This window comes from Lolium rigidum, chromosome 4 (genome assembly GCF_022539505.1).
Source record: "Lolium rigidum isolate FL_2022 chromosome 4, APGP_CSIRO_Lrig_0.1, whole genome shotgun sequence".
NCBI classification, from domain to species: Eukaryota; Viridiplantae; Streptophyta; class Magnoliopsida; order Poales; family Poaceae; genus Lolium; species Lolium rigidum.
Genome location: NC_061511.1, coordinates 29,193,151 through 29,203,628, shown reverse-complemented (window position 1 = coordinate 29,203,628; position 10,478 = coordinate 29,193,151).

Genomic DNA, 10,478 nt, shown 5'->3' with positions numbered 1-10,478 from the left:
GAACACAAACAGAGTTCACACTAGTAGAAAACATGGATTTTGTCCAATGCCTCTGGGAGTTTTAGTCCCGGTTTTAAAACGAACCTGGACCAGTGGGGGGCATTGGTCCCGGTTCATCCGGCGCGGGGTGGCGCCACCCACTAGTCCCGGTTCGTTTGGAGCATTGGGTCCCGGTTTGTAATACAAACCGGGACTAAAGGGGTTGCAGCAGAGCCCTTCAGGCCGTGTCAGGCCACGAGCACCTTTGGTCCGGTTTGCCTTATAAACCCGGACCGAAGGACCGACCTTTAGTCCTGGTTTGTCTTACCAACCCGGACTAAAGGCTCATCTCTATATATACGCCCAAGCCCTGCCCAATTGTGAGCCACACTTATTATTTTCACTTCTTAGCACAAGAGAGGTGTATGTTGCTTTGTTCTCTTCTTATGCACAAGTGGTGTTCAATGAAATGCCTAATAGATTTTGCCACTTGAGTTCACTCAAAACAAGCCACACTTAAAACTTGCTCCTGCCTTTTTCCTTCTCCATCGAGGTTAACAACTTTATCCTTTCATCTGTCATTGATAAAATGCATGTGTATATATATACATCGCTTCACTAATCATGATGTTTTGTAATAGTTTTTTATAAGATTAATTATATCATGCAGATGATTCACCAGATGTACATTGACCGATGCCTTCACGAGTTCACTTTGGGCCTGAATTTTTTTATCGATGTGGCCGAGGAAAACAAACGGGGTGGTTTTATATATTGTTCATGTGTTAACTGCCATACTTTCATAAATTACTCTTCCTCGAGGACCATTCACACCCACCTGTTGCGGTCAGGTTTCATGTCCCACTCCAATTGTTGGACCAAGCACGGAGAAAGAGGGGTTATGATGAAAGACAATGAAGAAGAAGAGGATGATGACAACTATCCCATGTTCGCTGAATACGGTGATACTGCAAAGGGGGGTTGTTTTCCGTCAGAAGGCAATGAAGACAATGAAGCAGAAGATCAAGAGGCACCAGTTGCTGATGCAAGGAGAGACCGTGAAACTGAAAATGAAAGGTTGAACTTCGACCAAATGTTAGAGGATCACAACAAATTAACCCAACTTGCGAAGATGGCGAGAAAAAGCTAGGTAGCACACTGGAATTGTTGAAATGGAAGGCAGAGAATGGTGTGACTGACTCGGGGTTTGAAAAGTTTCTGAAAATAATTAAGAAGCAGCTTCCAAGGGGTAACGAATTACCCTCCAGTACGTACGAAGCGAAGAAGGTTGTCTGCCCTCTAGTAATAGATGTGCAGAAGATACATGCATGCATTAATGACTGCATCCTCTACCGCGGTGAGTACGAGAATTTAGATACTTATCCGGTGTGCACTACATTGCGGTATAAGATCAGACGAGATGGCCCGGGTGATGTTCAGGGAGAGAGCCCCGGGAAGAGGGTTCCTACCAAGGTTATGTGGAATGCTCCTATAATAGCACGGCTGAAATGTTTGTTCAGAAATAAAGAGCACCCCAGGTTGTTGCGATGTCACAAAGAAGACCGTAAGAAAGACGCGATGTTGAGACACCCCACTGATGGGTCGCAATGGAGAAAATTGATAGAAAGTACCCGTATTTTGAAGAGAACGCAAGGAACTTAAGGTTTGTTCTAAGTATAGATGGCATGAATCCTTTTGGAGAGTAGAGCTGCAGTCATAGCACATGGTATGTGACTCTATGTATCTATATCCTTCCTCCTTGGTTGTGCATGAAGCAGAAGTTCATTATAATGTCAGTGTTCATCCAAGGCCCGAAGCAACCCAGCAACGACATTGATGTGTATCTGAAACCATTAGTAGATGAACTTCTACAGTTGTGGTCCATAACAAGTGTACGTGTGTGGGATGATCACAAACAAGAGGAATTTGACCTACGAGCAATGCTTTTCGTAACCGTCAACGTTTGGCCTGTTCTTGGTAACCTTTCAGAACATTCAAACAAGGGATACAATGCCTGCACACTGTTTAGATGAGACTGACAATGTATATTTGGATAAATCTATGAAGGTCATGTACCTGGGGCATCGTCGATTTCTTACGCGTACTCATCCCGTAAGAAAGAAAGGCAAGCATTTCAACGGGGAGGCAGATCACCGGAAGAAGTATGCCCACCGTCACGGTGATGATATATTTGGTATGGTCAAAGATCTAGAAGTAATATTTGAAAAGGGTCCTGGCGGACAATCTGTTCCGAATGACGCTCCCCGACACACGGCCTTATGAGAGAAGGAATCTATATTTTGGGAGCTACCCTACTGGAAAGTCCTACAGGTCCGCTCTTCAATCGACGTGATGCACGTGACAAAGAATCTTTGCGTGAACCTGCTAGGCTTCCTAGACGTGTACGGGAAGACAAAAGATACACCAGAAGCACGGAAGGACCAGCAACGTATTAAAAACCCAAGGAAACTGCATGAGACAGATAAAATACGTCATTACTCCAGCTGCGCTCTTACAAAAGCAGAGAAGGAAATCTTTTTTGAATGCCTGAGCAGTATCAAGGTCATGTCTGGCTTCTCCTCCAATATAAAGGGAATAATAAATATGACAGAGAAAAAATTCCAGAACCTGAAGTCTCATGACTGCCACGTGATAATGACGCAATTGCTTCCGATTGCATTGAGGGGGCTTCTACCGGAAAATGTTCGAGTGCCCATTGTGAAGCTATGTGCATTCCTCAAAGCAGTTTCTCAGAAGGTAATCAATCCAGAAAGTCTACAAAGTTTGCAGAATGATGTGGTCCAATGTCTTGTTAGTTTTGAGCTGGTGCTCCCACCATCATTTTTCAATATTACGATGCATCTCCTCGTTCACCTGGTCGATGAGATTTCCGTTCTCGGTCGTGTGTTTCTACACAAAATGTTCTGCTTTGAGAGGTTCATGGGAGTCTTAAAGAAATATGTTCATAATCGTGCTAGGCCAGAAGGAATCATCTCCAAGGGCTATGGAACAGATGAGATCATTGAGTTATGTGTTGACTCTATTCCTGCCGATTGGTGTTCCTGAATTGCGGTACGAGGGGAGACTGAGTGGAAAATACACGCTAGGAAAGAAAGCAATGATATGTATGGACGGGCATTCTTTCACTCAAGCACACTACACAGTTCTACAAAGTTCCACCTTGGTGGCTCCATATATCAATGTACACAAGAATTTTGTATGCTCCCAGAACCCAGGGCAGTCGGACCACTGGATTATACGTGAACACATGTCCTCGTCGACGATAAGAGCGACCCGGACGTCGCCAGACCTCTCAGAAGCACGCCCAATCTCTCTCGCGTCCGTCTTATCTCGCCACGCCAAGATTCATGCCCGAATCGTGGTCGTCGTCACCGTCTCATCTGTGCCATCTCCGGCGACGTGCCGACGATTCCGACCTAGCCACGGCCTATAAATAGAAGGGGAGAACCGCCGTGAACTCCTTGATCTTCACCACCCCTCCATTCCCTCTCTAACTCACCCAGACTCTCCCAATCATCCACTACCTGTCACCGGCATCGAGGAACAAGCCGACGATAGGAGCAACCCCAGCATCCAGCTCGTGGTCGAGGAGGTGCGCCGGACGCCGTAGATCATCTGGGAAGAAGGAATCGAGCCGAAGCTTCCTCAAGCCGGCGAATTTCATCGATCTATGTCACCGTTCATCATCGGAATCAGCGATTTCAAGCACGTCTCCGGCCACCGCTGTCTTTGTCGAGCATACCATCAGGTCCAGGGTGAGCGTGCGCATCCATAGAGCTACTTACCGAAGCTTCTAGCCCTCTGTAGCTAGCTTTTGCATCTTGGCCGAACCGCGCCGCTGCATTCGAGTTCGCCGGAGCAACTCCGGTGATCTCCAGGTGGTGGCGTTGATGCTATCTTGCTCAGCATCGAGTCGCGGTTCGAACGCACCCATCCACGCATCCCGGGGAGCCCTAAATCGGTGGCGGTGGCGTGCGCTGACCACCGGCAGCCATTGACCAGCGAGGCCGACGTGGCCGTGGGACCATCTCATGGTCCTTGACCGGTCTTCGCCTGCGTGGCAACTAAGGTGGACATAGGTCCCACCTGTCGGTCACTAGGGTTAGATCCAAACCGGTACATTTAGTATTTTTTGTTTAAATTTAAATCCAGAAAATAACTGAAAGTTGGTAGAAATAAATAAAATTCTTGTTTGCTTAGAAAAATATAAACTATATATTAAAATGTTCACAAAAATAAACTCTATGCAAATAAAATATAAAATAAAAATGTGTGTCAAAATAGAAATTCACTTATTTTTAACTTTATTAATTATGCATTTTCAATTGTTTTAAATCCAATTTGAATTCAATAATTAGTGAAGTTTCAAAATTAAATATTAGCTATTCAGTAAGTAAATGAAATGTTAAGATTAATTTTCTTAATCATCTTTTCATCACCTTAAATATTAGAGGTAATTCATAAAACCCTAATTTGCAAAATTACCAATTACTATTTTCTTTAAATAATAATAAAGCAAGAAACTATTAAAAGCCAATATTATTTTGGTAGCTTAAAGATTGTTTACTTAAACAATTTTAGTTCACAAGTTATTATTTTAAACATAACAATAATTATAAAACCCTAGTTTCTAATTAAACCCTAAATAGTATTTATCTTAATTAGAAAATCTTTTAAAATTAATAAGATGCTAATACCATTATTAATTTTGTTTCAAAGTAATTAATGACCACACCTCTATTGTCAATTATTAGTTTAAGAGTTGTATCATAATTTAGAAACCCTAGTTCTAATATAAGTAAAGACCTTGATCCCATTATTTTATGTGAACACCCTAAACTAGTTGCAATCCTAAAACCCTAGGGGTTTATCACATATGATCTTATGAACTTCACTTTACCTATTGATACGTCTCCGACGTATCGATAATTTCTTATGTTTCATGCCACATTATTGATGATATCTACATGTTTTATACACATTATATGTCGTATTTATGCATTTTCCGGCACTAACCTATTAACGAGATGCCGAAGAGCCGATTCTTGTTTTCTGCTGTTTTTGGTTTCAGAAATCCTAGTAAGGAAATATTCTCGGAATTGGACGAAATCAACGCCCAGGGTCCTATTTTTGCACGAAGCTTCCAGAAGACCGAGGGGAAAAGGAAGTGGGGCCACGAGGCGCCGACACCACAGGGCGGCGCGGCCTGGCCCTTGGCCGCGCGGCCCTGGTGTGTGGGGCCCTCGTGTGGCCCCCGCGTTGCCCTTCCGCCTACTTAAAGCCTTCGTCGCGAAACCCCCGGTACCGAGAGCCACGATACGGAAAACCTATGCGAGACGCCGCCGCCGCCAATCCCATCTCGGGGGATTCGGAGATCGCCTCCGGCACCTCGCCGGAGAGGGGAATCATATCCCGGAGGACTCTTCACCGCCATGGTCGCCTCCGGAGTGATGAGTGAGTAGTTCACCCCCGGACTATGGGTCCATAGCAGTAGCTAGATGGTCGTCTTCTCCTCATGTGCTTCATTGTCGGATCTTGTGAGCTGCCTAACATGATCAAGATCATCTATACTGTAATTCTATATGTTGTGTTTGTCGGGATCCGATGGATAGAGAATACTATGTTATGTTGATTATCAATCTATTACCTATGTGTTGTTTATGATCTTGCATGCTCTCCGTTATTAGTAGAGGCTGCGGCCAAGTTTTTACTCTTAACTCCAAGAGAGAGTATTTATGCTCGATAGTGGGTTCATGCCTCCATTAAATCCGGGACAGTGACAGAAAGTTCTAAGGTTGTGGATGTGATGTTGCCACTAGGGATAAAACATTGATGCTATGTCCGAGGATGTAGTTATTGATTACATTACGCACCATACTTAATGCAATTGTCTGTTGTTTGCAACTTAATACTGCAAGGGGTTCGGATGATAACCTGAAGGTGGACTTTTTAGGCATAGATGCATGCTGGATAGCGGTCTATGTACTTTGTCGTAATGCCCAATTAAATATCACAATACTTATCATATCATGTATGTGCATTGTCATGCTCTCTCTATTTGTCAATTGCCCGACTGTAATTTGTTCACCCAACATGCTATTTATCTTATGGGAGAGACACCTCTAGTAAACTGTGGACCCCGGTCCTATTCTTTACATCTGAAATACAAATCTGCTGCTATTGTTCTTTACTGTTCTTTGCAAACAATCATCATCCACACTATACATCTAATCCTTTGTTACAGCAAGCCGGTGAGATTGACAACCTCACTGTTTCGTTGGGGCAAAGTACTTTGGTTGTGTTGTGCGAGGTTCCACGTTGGCACCGGAATCCCTGGTGTTGCGCCGCACTACATCCCGCTGCCATCAACCTTCAACGTGCTTCTTGGCTCCTCCTGGTTCGATAAACCTTGGTTTCTTTCTGAGGAAAAACTTGCCGCTGTACGCATCACACCTTCCTCTTGGGGTTCCCAACGGACGTGTGTTGTACACGTATCAAGCATATTTTCTGGCGCCGTTGCCGGGGAGATCAAGACACGCTGCAAGGGGAGTCTCCACAATCTAATCTCTTTACTTTGTTTTTGTCTTGCTTTATTTTATTTACTACTTTGTTTGCTGCACTTATATCAAAACACAAAAAATTAGTTGCTAGCTTTACTTTATTTACTGTCTTGCACTATATATCAAAAACACAAAAAAATTAGTTACTTGCATTTATTTTATCTAGTTTGCTTTATTTACTACTGCTAAAATGGTCACTCCTGAAAATACTAAGTTGTGTGACTTCACAACCACAAATAATAATGATTTCTTATGCACACCTATTGCTCCACCTGCTACTACAGCAGAATTCTTTGAAATTAAACCTGCTTTACTGAATCTTGTTATGCGAGAGCAATTTTCCAGTGTTAGTTCCGATGATGTTGCTGCCCATCTCAATAATTTTGTTGAATTGTGTGAAATGCAAAAGTATAAAGATGTAGATGGTGACATTATAAAATTAAAATTGTTTCCTTTCTCATTAAGAGGAAGAGCTAAAGATTGGTTGCTATCTACTGCCTAAGAATAGTATTGATTCATGGACTAAATGCAAGGATGCTTTTATTGGTAGATATTATCCCCCTGCTAAAATTATATCTTTGAGGAGTAGCATAATGAATTTTAAACAATTGGATAATGAGCATGTTGCACAAGCTTGGGAAAGAATGAAATCTTTGGTTAAAAATTTCCCAACCCATGGACTGACTACTTGGATGATCATCCAAACCTTTTATGCAGGACTGAACTTTTCTTCACGGAACCTATTGGATTCAGCTGCTGGAGGTACCTTTATGTCCTTCACTCTCGGTGAAGCAACAAAGCTCCTTGATAATATGATGATTAATTACTCTGAATGGCACACGGAAAGAGCTCCACAAGGTAAGAAGGTAAATTCTGTCGAAGAAACCTCTTCCTTGAGTGATAAGATTGATGCTATTATGTCTATGCTTGTGAATGATAGGACTAATGTTGATCCTAATAATGTTCCGTTAGCTTCATTGGTTGCCCAAGAAGAACATGTTGATGTGAACTTCATTAAAAGTAATAATTTCAACAACAATGCTTATCGGAACAATTCTAGTAACAACTATAGGCCATATCCTTATAATAATGGTAACGGTTATGGTAATTCTTATGGGAATTCTTACAAAAATAATAGGAACACACCCCCTGGACTTGAAACTATGCTTAAAGAATTTATTAGTACACAAACTGCTTTTAACAAATCTGTTGAGGAAAAGCTCAATAAAATTGATATTCTCGCTTCTAAGGTTGATAGTCTTGCCTCCGATGTTGATCTTTTGAAATCGAAAGTTATGCCTAATAAGGATATTGAAAATAAAATTGTTACTACAGCAAATGCCATCCAAGTTAGAATTAATGAGAATATAAGATTGATGGCCGAATTGCATGCTAGGTGGGAAAGAGAAGAAAATGAAAAACTAGCTAAAGAGAATAATGTAGCTAAAGTTTGGACTATTACCACCACTAGTAATGCTAATGCTCCACATGTTGCTGCACCTCCTACTATTAATGGTCAAACAATTGGTGTTGGCAATGTTACCACTTCTAATGCAAAGCCTGCAAAACTGCCGGAAACTGCTAAAACTGCTGAAACTTCCTGTGATAAAACTGCTGAAATTTTTTCCAACATTGGGGATGATGATCCCATTTCTTTAGATTGTAATGGTTTGGATTTTGATGATTGCCACATCTCTGAAGTTATAAAGTTCATACAAAAACTTGCTAAGAGTCCCAATGCTAGTGCTATAAACTTGGCTTTCACAAAACATATTACAAATGCTCTCATAAAAGCTAGAGAGGAGAAACTAAAACTTGAAGCTTCTATTCCTAGGAAGCTAGAGGATGGTTGAGAGCCCATCATTAAGATGAAGGTCAATGACTTTGATTGTAATGCTTTATGTGATCTTGGTGCAAGTATTTCCGTTATGCCTAAGAAAATTTATGATATGCTTGACTTGCCACCATTGAAAAATTGTTATTTGGATGTTAATCTTGCTGATCATTCTACAAAGAAACCTTTGGGGAGAATTGATAACGTTCACATTACCGTTAACAATAACCTTGTCTCCATTGATTTTGTTGTCTTGGATATTGAATGCAATGCATCTTGTCCCATTATATTGGGAAGACCTTTTCTTGAACCTGTTGGAGCTATCATTGATATGAAGGAAGGTAATATTAAATATCAATTTCCTCTCAAGAAAGGTATGGAACACTTCCCTAGAAAGAGAATGAAGTTACCTTTTGATTCTATTATTAGAACAAGTTATGATGTCGATACTTCATCTCTTGATAACACTTGATACACACTTTCTGCGCCTAGCTGAAAGGCGTTAAAGAAAAGCGCTTATGGGAGACAACCCATGTTTTTACTACAGTATTTTTGTTTTATATTTGAGTCTTGGAAGTTGTTTACTACTGTAGCAACCTCTCCTTATCTTAGTTTTGTGCATTGTTGTGCCAAGTAAAGTCTTTGATAGTAAGGTTCATACTAGATTTGGATTACTGCGCAGAAATAGATTTCTTTGCTCGTCACGAATTTCGACCTGCCTCTCCTGTAGGTAGCTCAGAAAAATATGCCAATTTACGTGCGTGATCCTCAGATATGTACGCAATTTTCATTCAATTTGGGCATTTTCATTTGAGCAAGTCTGGTGCCTCAATAAAATCCATCTTTACGGACTGTTCTGTTTTGACAGATTCTGCCTTTTATTTCGCATTGCCTCTTTTGCTATGGTGGATGAATTTCTTTGTTCCATTAATGTCCAGTAGCTTTATGCAATGTCCAGAAGTGTTAAGAATGATTATGTCACCTCTGAACATGTGAATTTTTATTATGCACTAACCCTCTAATGAGTTGTTTCGAGTTTGGTGTGGAGGAAGTTTTCAAGGATCAAGAGAGGGAGATGATACAATATGATCAAGGAGAGTGAAAGCTCTAAGCTTGGGGATGCCCCGGTGGTTCACCCCTGCATATTCTAAGAAGACTCAAGCGTCTAAGCTTGGGGATGCCCAAGGCATCCCCTTCTTCATCGACAACATTATCAGGTTCCTCCCCTGAAACTATATTTTTATTCCATCACATCTTATGTGCTTTGCTTGGAGCGTCGGTTTGTTTTTGTTTTTTTGTTTTGTTTGAATAAAATGGATCCTAGCATTCATTGTGTGGGAGAGAGACACGCTCCGCTGTTGCATATGGACAAATATGTCCTTAGGCTTTACTCATAGTATTCATGGCGAAGGTTGAATCTTCTTCGTTAAATTGTTATATGGTTGGAATTGGGAAATGCTACATGTAGTAATTCTAAAATGTCTTGAATAATTTGATACTTGGCAATTTTTGTGCTCATGTTTAAGCTCTTGCATCATATACTTTGCACCCATTAATGAAGAAATACATAGAGCTTGCTAAAATTTGGTTTGCATATTTGGTCTCTCTAAAGTCTAGATAATTTCTAGTATTGAGTTTTGAACAACAAGGAAGACGGTGTAGAGTCTTATAATGTTTACAATATGTCTTTTATGTGAGTTTTGCTGCACCGGTTCATCCTTGTGTTTGTTTCAAATAACCTTGCTAGCCTAAAACTTGTATCGAGAGGGAATACTTCTCATGCATCCAAAATTCTTGAGCCAACCACTATGCCATTTGTGTCCACCATACCTACCTACTACATGGTATTTCTCCGCCATTCCAAAGTAAATTGCTTGAGTGCTACCTTTAAAATTTCCATTCTTTACCTTTGCAATATATAGCTCATGGGACAAATAGCTTAAAAATTATTGTGGTATTGAATATGTACTTATGCACTTTATCTCTTATTAAGTTGCTTGTTGTGCGATAACCATGTTCCCGGGGACGCCATCAACTACTCTTTGTTGAATATCATGTGAGTTGCTATGCATGTCCGTCTTGTC